Source organism: Acanthochromis polyacanthus, chromosome 11 (genome assembly GCF_021347895.1).
Source record: "Acanthochromis polyacanthus isolate Apoly-LR-REF ecotype Palm Island chromosome 11, KAUST_Apoly_ChrSc, whole genome shotgun sequence".
Lineage (NCBI taxonomy): Eukaryota > Metazoa > Chordata > Actinopteri > Pomacentridae > Acanthochromis > Acanthochromis polyacanthus.
The window spans coordinates 12,813,218-12,827,809 of NC_067123.1; positions in this window are offsets into that span (position 1 = coordinate 12,813,218).

Genomic DNA, 14,592 nt, shown 5'->3' on the forward strand with positions numbered 1-14,592 from the left:
CAGCTGACCCTGTGCTCTGACACCCCCCCCCCCCCAGATGGGGGGATATGTGAAAATCAGAATTTCACCTTATGGGATTAATAAGGGACATAAAATTTAAAAAAAAACAGGTAGCACTTTATAATAACTATACACTATTAAGCATTAGTTAAGCATTGGTTAAGCATAATTTCAGCATTGGTTAATCCTTAAATCCTCATGAACTCATCATGAATTCACCATTAGTAATGCATTACAAAGCATTAGTAAAGACAGTTTTAAATGTTCAACCAACACATTATTAAGCATTAGTTAAACGTTAGTAAAGTGCTTAATTCATCGTTAACTCATCATTTGTAACTAATTAGTTATACGTGCATAATTAATCATGAATTCATGATCTGTATGGCATTTATTATGCATTACTAAGCACTTAATAAATCCGGTTAAAAATGGTTTGTTGCTCATTGATAATCTCAGATGTTAATACTTTATAAAGGGTTAGCAACTGTGTTAGTATATGATTTACAAACACATATTCATCCTCAATGAATAACTTATTAATGCGGTTACTACTCATTAGTTAAGTATATTCCGTGAGCCCATCTAAAGTGAGGACTATCTATGCTTTATAAAGCATTTATAAAGGACACAGAAGCAAAGATATACAAAGTGTCAGTTTTATTGGTCCCAAACAATACAAGCTCTTTTAAATACACACTTTAAACAAATACAATCGATAAAATTTCAAGTAAACTTGACAAACATCTTCAAATAACAACAGTCTGTGATCGTATAAAATAGAAAAATAAAATACAAGCTCTTTTAAATACACACTTTGCAATCCTTAACATTTCAAGTAAACTGGTGAACTATCTCTTCAGGGCACACACACACCAGAGGTAAGTGGCTGCCTGATTCTGGGATTCCGCCAGTGCATTTCAATGGTGTGCCCTTGAAGTGCACAAAGTGCTTTACAGTAAAACAAATATACCGTTTTCAAATATTGCAAGATAACACTAGATAATTTCTGCAACCTGTTTGCCTCTACGATCAGCTGCCATCTCCCCAGCGTGATATGGCTCTCTCTCCGACTTCCGCATTTCAGAAAAATTAAAAAAAAAACACGCGGTCTCGTTCTCCAGAACCGCGGAGGAGGCTGGGACTTGTAGGACTGCAGGGTTGTGTTTGAAATTTTGCTGCACACTTTGATGATGCTCTGCAAGATATTAAAGCTTAGTGACCTGTATCATCCATCCCCTCAATCTACCATTTATCCATTTTCTTACGGTTATCCAGAGTTGGGTTGTGGTGGCAGTTGGTTCAGCAGAGCATTTCTCCTCAGCAACGTTTTCCAGCTCTTCCCAAACGTTCCTAGACCAGATGCGATATGTAATCCTTGCAGTGAGTTCTGGATCTCTTCCCTTTTGCCCAGAAAATCTTCAATGGAAAGTCATTCATTAGGTAACCTCATCAGATGATAGAGCCACCTCAGCTGAATCCTTTAAATGCGAAGGACTTGATTCCCAGCTGCACACTGGCGTAGTGGTTAGTTAGTGGTTCTCCCTGTGCATGCGTGGGTTTTCTCCGGGCACTCCGGCTTCCCACAGTCCAAAAATATGCTGAGGTTAACTGATTACTCTAAATTGCCCGTTGGTGTGAATGCGAGAGTGATTGTTTGTCTGTATATGTAGCTCTGCAACAGACTGGCGACCTGTCCAGGGTGTCCTCTGCCTTCGCCCGAGTCAGCTGGGATAGGCTCCAGCACCCCCTGCGACCCTAATGAGGATAAAGCGGTATATAGAGAATGGATGGATGGACTTGATTCCAAACTACCTCAAGCTTTGAGTCCAGCTGTGTTTAATTAAACTGATTGAACTTGATTAGGAAAGGGACACACCTGTCTATATAAGACCTTACAGCTCACAGTGCATGTCAGAGTAAATGAGAATCATGAGGTTGAAGGAACTGCCCAAGGAGCTCAGAGACAGAATTGTGGCAAGGCACAGATCTGGCCAAGGTTACAAAAGAATTTCTGCAGCACTCAAGGTTCCTAAGAGCACAGTGGCCTCCATAATCCTCAAATGGAAGAAGTTTGGGACGACCACAACTCTTCCAAGACCTGGTCGTCCAGCCAAACTGAGCAATCGTGAGAGAAGAGCCTTGGTGAGAGAGGTAAAGAAGAACCCAAAGATCACTGTGGCTGAGCTCCAGAGATGCAGTTGGGAGATAGGAGAAAGTTCCACAAAGTCAACTATTACTGCAGCCCTCCACCGGTCGGGGCTTTATGGCAGAGTGGCCCGATGGAAGCCTCTCCTCAGTGCAAGACACATGAAAGCCCTCAGAGTTTGCCAAAAAACACATGAAGGACTCCCAGCCTATGAGAAATAAGATTCTCTGGTCTGATGAGACCAAGATTGAACTTTTTGGTGTTAATTCTAAGCAGTATGTGTGGAGAAAACCAGGCACTGCTCATCATCTGCCCAATACAATCCTACAGTGAAACATGGTGGTGGGAGCATCATGTTGTGGGGGTGTTTTTCAGCTGCAGGGACAGGACGACTGGTTGCAATTGAAGGAAGGATGAATGCGGCCAAGTGCAGAGATATCCTGGAGGAAAACCTCTTCCAGAGTGCTCAGGACCTCAGACTGGGCCGAAGGTTCACCTTTCAACAGGACAATGACCCTAAGCACAGAGCTAAAATAACAAAGGAGTGACTTCAGAACAACTGTGACCGTTCTTGACTGGCCCAGCCAGAGCCCTGACCTAAACCCAATTGAGCATCTCTGGAGAGACCTCAAAATGGCTGTCCACCAACGTTCACCATCCAACCTGACAGAACTGGAGAGGATCTGCAAGGAAGAATGGCAGAGGATCCCCAAATCCAGGTGTGAAAAACTTGTTGCGTCATTCCCAAGAAGACTCATGGCTGTACTAGCTGAAAAGGGGGCTTTTACTCATACTGAGCACACCATTTTAATAAATTTGCAAAAATTTCTATGTTTCGGTTTTTTTCTGTCAAAATGGGGTGCCGAGTGTACACCCCCTGTCAAGTTTTGAGACAGGTTCTAATTTATTTGAATGAGTGTGTCTCAAAACTTTTGACAGGGGGTGTACATTAATAAGAAATAAAATGAACTTTGATTTTGGCAAATGGCTGCAATGACAGTGAAAAATTTCAAGGGATCTGAATACTTTCTATACCCACTGTATAGAGTAAATCTGGGGCTTTAGGTAGTTAAGGTTTGCAATCTAATCTGAGTAATGTAATCCTGCATGGGCACAATAATTTTTGCATTTTGGTGAGTCAATATTAGACAAAGAACACCAGTTAAAAGCCACTTAACTGAAGGTTTTTCTTTGTTTTTAATGTTTTCTACGGTGTGAAAGAAAACGGCAATACTGGATGTGTTTCATACCGATTTTGGTTTACGCTATCAAGTCTTTGCAGATAGTTACAAGGAGTTTGATAATACTCTTCTCACCTGGTGAATTTTCCATTGCACATTATTAATTTTGCACTCTCCACCTTTGTTGTACAGATGTAGGGAAATGAGGAGCCCCATAAAACAGCCATGTGTGGCAATGCTACGAGGATTAATGTACTTTGGCTGATTACCAAATGACAGACAACGCCACCTGGGGGAATTTCACCCCCAGGAAATCCTATTAGAGGGAACAACCACTCCAGTACAGGGAAAAAGTCACACAGGTATGTGCGACACGAGAGACAGACGTGACTCAAATATACACAAAATAGTATTTATTAATATATTCTTTTTGTTAAAAATGACAATGTTTCAATCTAAAAACCTTAGTGGTGGTCCCACAAGACAGCTCAATAGTAAGTGGCACAACATCTATATACTGAACTCAGGGCTGAGGGCTTACCAGACCGGAATGACTGACGGGAAGGGGAGGGTCCGGATGCAACACACCACATGTGAAAAAAACAAAAAAACAACACTGATGGACACCCAAGTGCTCTACTGTACAGGGAGTGAGGGGACCAGCCAGCCACTCACCACACAGCCCAACAGCTCCTGTCCACAGAAAGACAGTTAGCCACAGGAACAGAGATGTCTAGAACAACCCTGTCACCACACTATATGATACTGAACCCCGGAGGTCGCCACCAAAGCTAATCAGGCCACCTGCTCACCCAAACAAATAAAACAAAAAAACAATCATACAAAACCCCCCAAAAATAATGAACTAAACACAGAATCACAAAAGAAAAGGAAAAAAAACAAACAGATCACAAACTCAGTAAAAATGAATTCTAATTGTTACAAACAATAACAACGGGCATGCCATGCGATGGGCACACGCACACCAGGATTGTCTTTAAAACACCATAAAAAGACCGATGCAGCAATTCCCGATGGGCAGAGAACTTGCTGCAACGAACACGGAGACAGAACAGCAGCAGCTTGCTTCAGACGTAGAGTCGCAGCTCCTCAGGCATAAGGGGAAACAGCCGCACGATCACTGCCAACAGCAGTCAGAAACAGTCATTTCACATGCAGCCCAACAAACACATTCAACATGACAGGAATGAGCCAGCCTACCTCAAAAATCACACATGATGCATAGGTTATGCCCAGCTCCGAGGCCACACACACACACACACACACACACACACACACACACACACACACAAGGTACCAGCATAGACTGTATATAAAGATGGATGTAGCATCTGGCTCCAGAATTGAAGCCCACCCGGAAATGTCAAAAACTTGCAATATCACGCCGTCCGCTAGGGTTGGCTCCAAAAAGCTTTTGCTCCATAGAGCCCAACTCATTTTTGGAAAAAATAAAATTTGATAGAGTGATTTTCTACAGCTCAGGATTTTTTTCCCCCGTTAGTTTTCATGGTCAAAATGAGATCAGGTGGCCGATCTTAAAATAAATCAATACTGAATTTTAAATAAATCGTTAAAGTTGGCGGAGCTAGGGATCGTGGCTATACTTGATTGACAGTCCCACTGACTGGTCCTGCCCCGAGTTGCTCTCCGGTCCAGCCTGTTTGATGACGCTTTTTATGTCACTGGCTCCAAAAAATCCAAAATGGCGACCAGGAAGTAGCAAAATCCGGGCTTCATTTTCTCGGCGTTGAAACCAACGGGTGACGTCAAGGTTAGTTCACGCCTGGGTAATTCTACTAAAAGCAATGAGCAGATCAGACAGAGCACAAACGTCGCTTGGAGACGCAGTGACTGCGTCAGAACATATCTGACAGGTAGGTGGAGAAATGCTCTGCCAGCATCTCAAGACTGCCACGGCAAACCACGCTGCAGAGTGAACACCCCAGCTCCAGATAGAGGACGCATGTGAAAAATGCGCAGCTCTCTCCCAGATATAATGCAGTATAGCCCCGCCCAGTGAACCAGATGCATCAGGGATGATTGCTCCCAGCCCAGCTGCATTCAATGACCGGGAGCACTTGAAAACTACACCACCTGATCCAATACACTTAGCATAGGTGGAGACGGACTGGGCCGTCCTGCCACACATGTATTCAGAGTCAAAAGTCTGAGCTCAGCTGCAGCTTGCTGAATAATGTCATTGTTGTACAAATCGTTTTAAAAGTTTGCTTTCAGTTGACCTTAAAGGAAACAAAGGAATGAATTGCCGGGAGTGGACAGCCTTTGATGTCACTGTGAAAATGAAAAAGTTGCCATACATCTCTGCCACGAGGACAGTTTTCTGTATATGTATCGTAAACGCTTTAACATAATGAATGGGACTCCTGAAGCAGAAGCCATGTGTGATATAACTGCAGAGAAATAATCTTTAATCTGAAACACAGGGTTCACATTTGGGTCAAAATCTGCCAAAACAAACTACATGAAATCAGGTTTTACCAAAGTCACAGTGAAATAAAACACATTTGACTGAAGCTCCTGCTGCAGAGGCTTTAGCTTTGGATAATTTCTCAGAATTGATTTGAGAAACAGAGTTGAGTTGTGTCAATCTGACAATGAAACATATAATAAATATTATGTCATGAGCTAGAATGTTACATGTTATTTATTGGAGGATTAGAAGAAATATTTTATTAACAGCTGATGGTTTCACATTCATATTTGCCTTATAGATGATAAATGTTGGAAATACCCGAGAGGTGGAATATGACATGATTTGTCATATCATTTCTGCAGATTTGTCAGCTGCTCTTTCATGTTTCCAGTTTCCTGTTTGAGCACATCCAAAAAGTGTTCTACTGGACTCTGCAGCATGTATTAGCCTAGTTGGACTATCCAGAACTGAAATTCCAGGCATTAAGAACACTGGTCCTGATGTTGATAGTGCAGTGTCACATGACATTCTGACTCATTATAGTAACTGCTTGCACATGTTGCACTCATATAACCGTGATGCGCTTTGTGAACATGCACAACGAACAGTGTTAAATGTTAAAGGTTTGCAAACAAAACTGCATGCTGAAGTAATAGAAACCATCGCTCCTTAACTGTCTGAAGCACCTTGATTGAAGTTCAGGCTTTTTTTCTGTTACTTATCTACATCCCCATGGAACACATTTGTGTACCAAGCAGAGGCCTTGCAGTCTCCTATTTTTTTCTTCCTACAGATGCTTCTGCTAGAGCTATATTCCTCTGTTTGTACTTTGAAATCTGAGGTTACAAAACAACTTTACCTTGCTTTTATGAGACCAGCTGACCAATCAGAGCAATGCAGGCTTATCAGAAAGGAGTCTTTTAAAAAGAACTGGCCATTTCAGACAGAGGATGTGAAGTGGTGCCACAGCAATACACACTGTAAGAATAATAGTGTGTTTTTGAACATTAAAGCATGTAAACCTATTCTTGTAGAAAGCAAAAGTAAAGTTGTAAATCTGCCGATGTGCAGAATATGGGCTCTTTACAACCTGTGTAGCCTGCTGTGTTTCTTTCCCTAGCAGACTCTGGTGTAAAGCTGATGTATAAATCTGTACATGAGTATGGGGATGTACCCAAAAATCTCAGCAAGGACATCGCTGAGTAAGATTTCCCTTTAAAAACAGGAGGGGAGTTTTTGATTTCACGCCCAGACTTCCACAGATTCCTCCAGTCTGTGTTAAGCGACCTCTTGCTTACGCTCCGTCTTCACCTCTGTGTACCTCTGTAGCTTTACAAACACTTGTCCGCGCATAAATGAGCCCAAAGGTTTGACTCGAATGTTCTTATGCAGAGCAGGTGAAGCAGCTCGGCTTCTCCCCTGAATCTGAATAAACACAAAAACACAGAAACAGAGACGAGGCAGCCGAGCAGAAACTCTTGCCTCTCTCTCTCTCCATCTCTGTATCGAGAGCTCGCATGACGGGTCGAGTGTAAACAAGTCGGGATGATCTAACTCACGAAATCTGACAAACACACTGAATTAACGCTGATACTGTGCCGAGCTGCTGATGTTTGTAATTATTGACACACACTGCAGCAGAGGACGGTTGTGTGTGTGTGTGTGTGTGTGTGTGTGTGTGTGTGTGTGTGTGTGTCTGTGTGTGTCTGTGTGTGTGTGTCTGTGTGTCTGTGTGTGTGTGCATTAATAATGAATCCTCAGTTCATTTGTATGTAAATGTGTCCAGACAGCGCACCACTCTTGTCCTCCTCCTTGTGATGAATAAAGCATCAAGGAGGACCGCAGAGCCTCAGAGTGTGAGGCAGGTGACTTACTAATGAGTATCAAAGAAGAAGAAGAGCCAAGCAGGTGACTCAACTAAAACCTGGTGGAGAATAAGAAGAAGAAGAGGAGGATTTGCTTATCAAAGCAGAGGAAAGGCAGCCTGTTGATTGTTGCACCATGCCACTGTGGCTATGTTGTATTTTTTTGCGAGCCATATCCTCTTTTAGTTGCTGTGCAAATCTTAAATAACACTTTTTTATTTACTTTGAAATATAAGCTGCTTTACATGGATACAGGGCCTATAAACAGTATACAACCTTATCAGAAATTTTCCTCATTTATTGCTTTTCAACATTGAATCATGGGAAATTTTTTGACAAGAATTTGGAGTCTGGATTTTGACTCGACCACTCCAGAACATTCACCTTGTCGTTTTTAAACCATTTCTGTGTAGCTTTGGGTGTATGCTTCAGGTCATTGTCTTGTTGGAAAACAAATCTTCTCCCAGGTTATAGTTCTTTTGCAGCTGACATCAAGATGTCCTCCAGTATTTCCCTATCATTTTCTGCATTTCTTTTAGTCTCTGCCTTTGCAAACCTTCCACTGCCTGCTGCAGAGAAGCATCACCCCGTCATAATGCTACCACCACCATGCATCACAGTGGGGAACATTTGTTTTGAATATAGTGCAGTGTTTGCTTTCTGCCAAACATAGTGTCTAGTCTCATGGCTAAAAGGTTTGATTTAAAGCTTGAGCAGTTTCACAACCTTCAGCGTTCAGTTACCTGCTGCCTAAAAGCATCATGAAGCTGCTACCACCATGCTTCACATTATGATGCTGCCACCACCACCATATTTCATGGTCAGAATGGTGGGTTTGTGTGTGAGTTTCCCCTGTTTACCAAATATAGCATCTTGTGTGAAGGCCAAAGAGCTTAATTTTGGTCTCATCAGACCAAATAACCTTCTTCCATGTTGACTTCAGAGTCTCTTGCGTGCTTTCTGGCGAACTCAAGTTAAGTTTTAATAGCAGCCATTTTCAACAATGGCTTTCTTCACATGATAGTCTTTTTTGTATTTTTTTTGTCAAAAAAAGCCAAACTAAATTGGCCATGATTCAGTATTGACATGTACTAAAAACCGAAAATCTTCTAAGCAGGAGGACATTTTTACTGTAATTATCCTTCATTTAACAATAAAAATCTTTAAAAATCTAAAAAAAACATTTGGAGCAGTGATTTGAGGGATTGGTGGCATTCCTCTAATCCATGTGAGCAGTGAAGGGGTCTTGTCTGATTTTGTCCACCATCTCTTACACAATAAGAAAAACCCTCTTAAAAATCAGTAGCCTTCCTTTAAGTTACTTTTTGCATTCAACCATTCAGGGCTACACCCCGGGAAAATGTTTGTAGGCTTTTTTTTCTCAACATGTTTTTTCTCAGCTTACTTTGCTCTGATTAAGTGCAACACTCATCTGTAGTGTCACAGAGTCTTTGACACCCATAGCACCCACTGGCTGCAGCAAGCAGACAGAAGACGTAATGAAGGCGCGATGGTTGTGAAGTGCCAATCCGGGAAGTTATTTTTGCCATTCCCAGAGGTAAATGCGATTAAATTGCTAATGTGTTTCCATTCACTCAGTCATGTGAACATTGAATATTGAGTTGGTTCTCATGCAAATTCTCTGGGTTGGGTGGCATTAAACCGCAGAGATCAAGATGACATTAAAAAGGCTCCAATCAAAGATCAAACTGGGGAAAATGGAGTGAAAACATGATGGAAATCTGCTTTCTGTATTAATTTGAAACCTTCCCATCTCTGCACATTCGGGGAGTAAAGATGCTGAAAAATCCCCAGTTCAGTATGCTTTTAATGTCGGTATACTCTAATTCTGCCATACATGTTCTGAAGAAGTACAATGTTCATTTCATTTAATTTTCATTTTTATTCTTTATTTCATTCATTTGTAAAATTTTTAAAAAAATGTTACAGAAAGCACCATCCTGGAAGTAAACAGGATTGGTTCTTAAGATTTGTTTTATATGAAACCAAGAAGTCTGAATCTGTGTTTTTGAAACTCTCATTGGTACATTGCCGTTTGTAAATAGAAATGCTCCAACATGGTGTTGACTGCTTATTTACTCAGGAAATGTCTTCTAGTATACAAAAATCACTATGTTGACATGTAACCAGGGTAACAAAAACTTGATTTTTATCTTGAATACAAATGCAATATATTTATAATGACCCTAAGTTAACCATTGTAACCAGTGGGGCTTAGGAGGACATCTGGTTTGAGAATTTCAGAGTTGCATGTTAGCTTTTTACAGATGATGTGGTTTCTCTTCGTTTCTTCATGGCCTAATCTTTAAGGTGGTTCGCAGCCCATGCAGGTTTGATTTACATGGGCTGCCCATGTAGCCCATGTAGGTTTGATTTACTTCCACACTGGCTTCACTCTTTTTTTTGATTTTCAGTCTTTCCACTCATGAAAGTGTATGCACCATCACTCAGTTACTGCTTAATTTTTTTTAATTGTAGAGAGTCTGCTTGGATCCAGTGTATTATTAGACATTTTAGCTGTTTAAATCACAACGCATCATGAATTTTAAGTGATTTTTTATTTTTTTTTTAGAAAATTTGTGTTTCTATCATCCACTATTGCTGCTGAATTATAAGTTCAAGAGTTCAGAGTTCAAGATAAGCGGTGGGTAGCATTCTCTATTAAGGTTACACCACCGGCAAAGCCACTTTTAAACTTCAAACAAAAGACACCAACTTATTACTGTGTTAACCTGATGGGAACAGAAAGTTTGATCACATAACACCAGTATCAACCTCCTTCCACTGGCTTGCTGTTCATTTCATGGTTGATTTTACGAATTAAGTGTTTGTTTTAAAGGTTTCAAAGTTGTTAGTGCCACCTTTACAGAACTCTTACACCTTCACAGTACAGCACTGAGGAACCAGATGCTCTTGAATGTTCCGACATTGAGACACAAAAATAGATTTGTAGGTTGCTCTTTGGCATTCGATTCAAGTAGAGTTCTCCACAAGACGACTTCATCTGTTATTTGTGCTGTAACTCTTTTTCTTTTTGTCTGGTTTTTAGATTTGTTTTTTAGTGTTTTATTGTGTTATGGTAGTTGTGCAGCACATTGGTTCAACTTTTGCTGTTCTTAACTGTAGTTTACTGACTTTGATGGAGATGTTGGACTACTGACATGGAAAGTAATGAACAGCCAATATTTCAGCTGTGTGCTCCTGGAAGAGTTATGATAACAGCAGGAGTCCTTTGATCATCTGATGATGTACTTGGACTCATTGTCACTACCTGGGGTTATTGTGTGTCTTGGGTCTTTCAGCTGATCAGCTCCCCACCTGTGTTCATTAATCCGCTGCCTCTCATGTTTCTCTGGCTTTTACCAGTGGTGCCCAGGAGGCTTTAGATTTTGCACAGTTCCTTTCTCAGATAGCTCCAGCATTCCACTTCAACTAGCGCTCCTCCACCAGTCCTGCATGTTTCCCCCTTTGTCCCGTCGCTGGACTTCTCCATCTATGTTTCCCACAGCAACATTAACTCCAACTTGAGGACTTGTTTTGATGTTTCAGAGACCAGCACAATGTCTGGTCTCCTTGATGTCCTCCATTTTCATCTGCTAGTGCTGCTACAAGGGGGCCTGTCTGGGCTTTCAGCTGGGATTCTGCCTGTTCTCCTGCTCTAATGAATGTAGTTTTGCATGTTGGTGGACAGAGATGCTTAGCTGTCTGAACACCAAGCAGTTTCAACTCACTGTGGGCTCATTTTTCACTGCAAAATAAAGTCTTGCCCCTCGAGGCAACAGCACAACCACAACTAGAAAGGAACTTGGAAATGCCATCTATGCAATATGAAAGTTAGAATGACAAAAATGCTTAAAAAAAAAGAAAAAGAAAAAAAGAAGTCTTTTTTTGTAAAAATTTAAAAACCTGGACTTATGGGGTGCCCATATAGCTCAACTGGATGAGCAGGTGACCCATAAAGAGGGACTCTCGTTCCCAGCGGACTGGGTTCACTTCCTGCTCATAGCACTTCACTGCATGTCTTCCCCCATTCTTCTACCAGCTTCCTACTCTGTCTTCACTGACCTGTCAAATAAAGTCAAAAAATAGCTTCAAACAAACCTGGAAGTAACATTAAACATTTTTCCAAGTACCTACAGGTGTTACCACCAATACAGGAAACATGGGGGCCCGACATAGGACAGTACTTACATCTTCTTGGTGCTCTGCGTAAACACTGTTAAGCTGAAAAGTCCCTAAATTTTTTTTATCATATGACTGTTAAGCTGAGTCACTAAAGGATTTATGGTTGTGCAAAGCAGCACAGACTTTTTTTCTTTCTTTCTTTCTTTTTTTTTTTTTTACAGAATCTTGTTAACGCAAGTTTTTTATGAGTTTTTTTTGCAAATTGTTTCATTAAACATGTAAAATTAAGTAATTTTGATGAAATATCACTATTTTCAGCTTTGATTTGGTTGCTTTTCTTGATGAAACTACATCACACAGTAGTTCAAGGAGTGTCTGGAAGTTGAAAGTCTAACAATTCTTTCTGTTTTTTGCAGTTATTGGTTTTGACAAATGGTGTCATTTTGGCAATTTAAAAAAAAAAGCTAAATAACATTCAACCCCATTTGCAGGTTTTAGAGTTCAGAAAGTTAATATAGTCAATTTCACTGCAGATGCACTCAGCAATTACCTTCAGTATTTGATTGTGGCGCCTGCAACAGAATCCTCTTGTTCTTTTGAAGAGCTACTAAACCCATACTGCAGAGTTTACATTCATTGGCAGTTGAAAATGCTCATAAAAATAGCTAAATGAAAACACAAGTAATGACATGGGGCTGCACAGTGGAGTAGTTTAGTTTAGTTTAGTTTAGTTTAGTTTATTTGAAAGGGGACAATACAATTTCATAAAACACATGATTATACATGGTTAAAAAAGCCAGAATTAGCCAACAGGCTAGTTTTCATCTGTAGTCTCCTGGCCATAATATTAAAAAGCAGTAAAATACATCTACAAGAGATAAAACATAGTTAGTAGTGGTTAGCACTTTCGCCTTGCAGTAAGAAGATGCCTGGTTCAAATCCCGGCCTGGGCCTGGGGTTTTTCTGCATGGAGTTTGCATGTTCTCCCTGTGCATGCGTGGGTTTTCTCCAGGCACTCCGACTTCCTCCCACAGTCCAAAAATATGCTGAGGTTAATTGGTTACTCTAAATTGTTCATAGGTGTGAATGTGAGAGGGATTGTTTGTCTGTATATGTAGCCCTGTGACAGACTGGTGACCTGTCCAGAGTGTCCTCTGCCTTCGCCCGAGTCAGCTGGGATCGGCTCCAGCACCCCCTGCGACCCTAGTGAGGATAAAGCAGTGTATAGAGAATGGATGGATGGATACTCCTAAACCTTGTGGACAGCCTTCCCAGAAGAGTTGAAGCTGTTATAGCTGCAAAGGGTGAATTGACGTCATATTGTACCCTATAAATTAGGAATGGGATATCACTTGCGTTCATATGCGAGTCAAGGCAGGTGAACGAATACTTTTGGCAATATAGTGTATTTGCTCCAGACAATATTCCGCTCAGTTCATTTAACAGTGTCTGAGCCAGAGTTGAGTTCTGCAATGGGAAATGGATGGAATAGTTTCTGTACCGTTCCAAAAACAACCTGCCAGTTAGAGCTGTATATAACTAAAGAAAATCTTGTAGTACGTGTCCATAGGGATGATTTTACATTACACTGATGGGTGCACGACAATTGACAGCTGCTCTTCAACAGAAGTCAACACAGGATCCTATGGTTGCTCAAGCATTGGCTGCATCTGATTGGGCGAGGCTTCACTTGTAGGCTTTCAAATCAGACCAATATGGCTGCTCACTTGGAAACATTCTTCTTTATTATGAAAACAGTTCAGAGAAATATGTTTCTGAAAACATTCAAGTCTAAAATAAGTTTTTAGATGAACAACTGTTAGCTTCAAAGTTTTTTGAAAGTTCCGTAAGGTTTCGTACCCCTGCTCACTGCTTCTCATTTGCATAACATAGCTGAGATCTCTATGCAAATGAGGATCAGGCAATGTGACGTCCTATGTATCAAAATGCAACGCAGTGCTACCAGAATGCTTTGCAGGTCATCTCACTTAGACAATAAAATAAAGTGATGAATCCTGTTGTCACATTGACTGAAATCCTACTGGCTTCTCAACCAGCTGATTGGTCTAAGAGTAAACAAATAAAATCAGCAGGTTATAATCATCAATGAACTAAATGTTCCACAGTACGCAAAGTGCTCTCTACCTGTTAACCTTATTAGGCTAAATGGATTATAAATCAACATACAAATGAGCACTCGAAGCATTTTACATCATTCGAACTTGGTTATTTGATACTGAAACAAAATAGACCATCATGCAATTGAACATATTTGTATGATTTCTGAACGTAGAACTATCCTAAAGTTTCTATTGCATTGGTTTTACATTTGTTTGTGTTTTTTTGCATCATTTTGAATCTATTCCTGGTCATTTTGTGAATCTTTGTTGCAGTTTTGTGACTCTTAGTATCCATTTAGTGATTTGACATTTGTTTGTGGTGGTTTTGTCTCTGTGTGGATTCATTTTGCATTTATTTGTGATTGTTTTGCATCAGTTTTTATCCATTTGTGGTCGTTTTGTGTGTCTTTGAAGTCATTTTGCTTGTAGCATTGGGCCTTTTGCATGTCTAAGAGATGGTTCTATCTCTGTTTGCACTGAATTAGCATCTCTTTCTATTTCATTTTGTTTCTTTGTGGTCAATTTGCATCTCATTCTGGTATTTTTGTGTATCTTTGTTGCAGCTTTATGACTCTTGGTATTCATTTTTATTATTTTATATTTCTTTGTGGTAGTTTTGTCTGTATGCATTTGTCTTCCTTGTATTTGTGTTTCTTTTGTATCAGTTTGCCGTTTT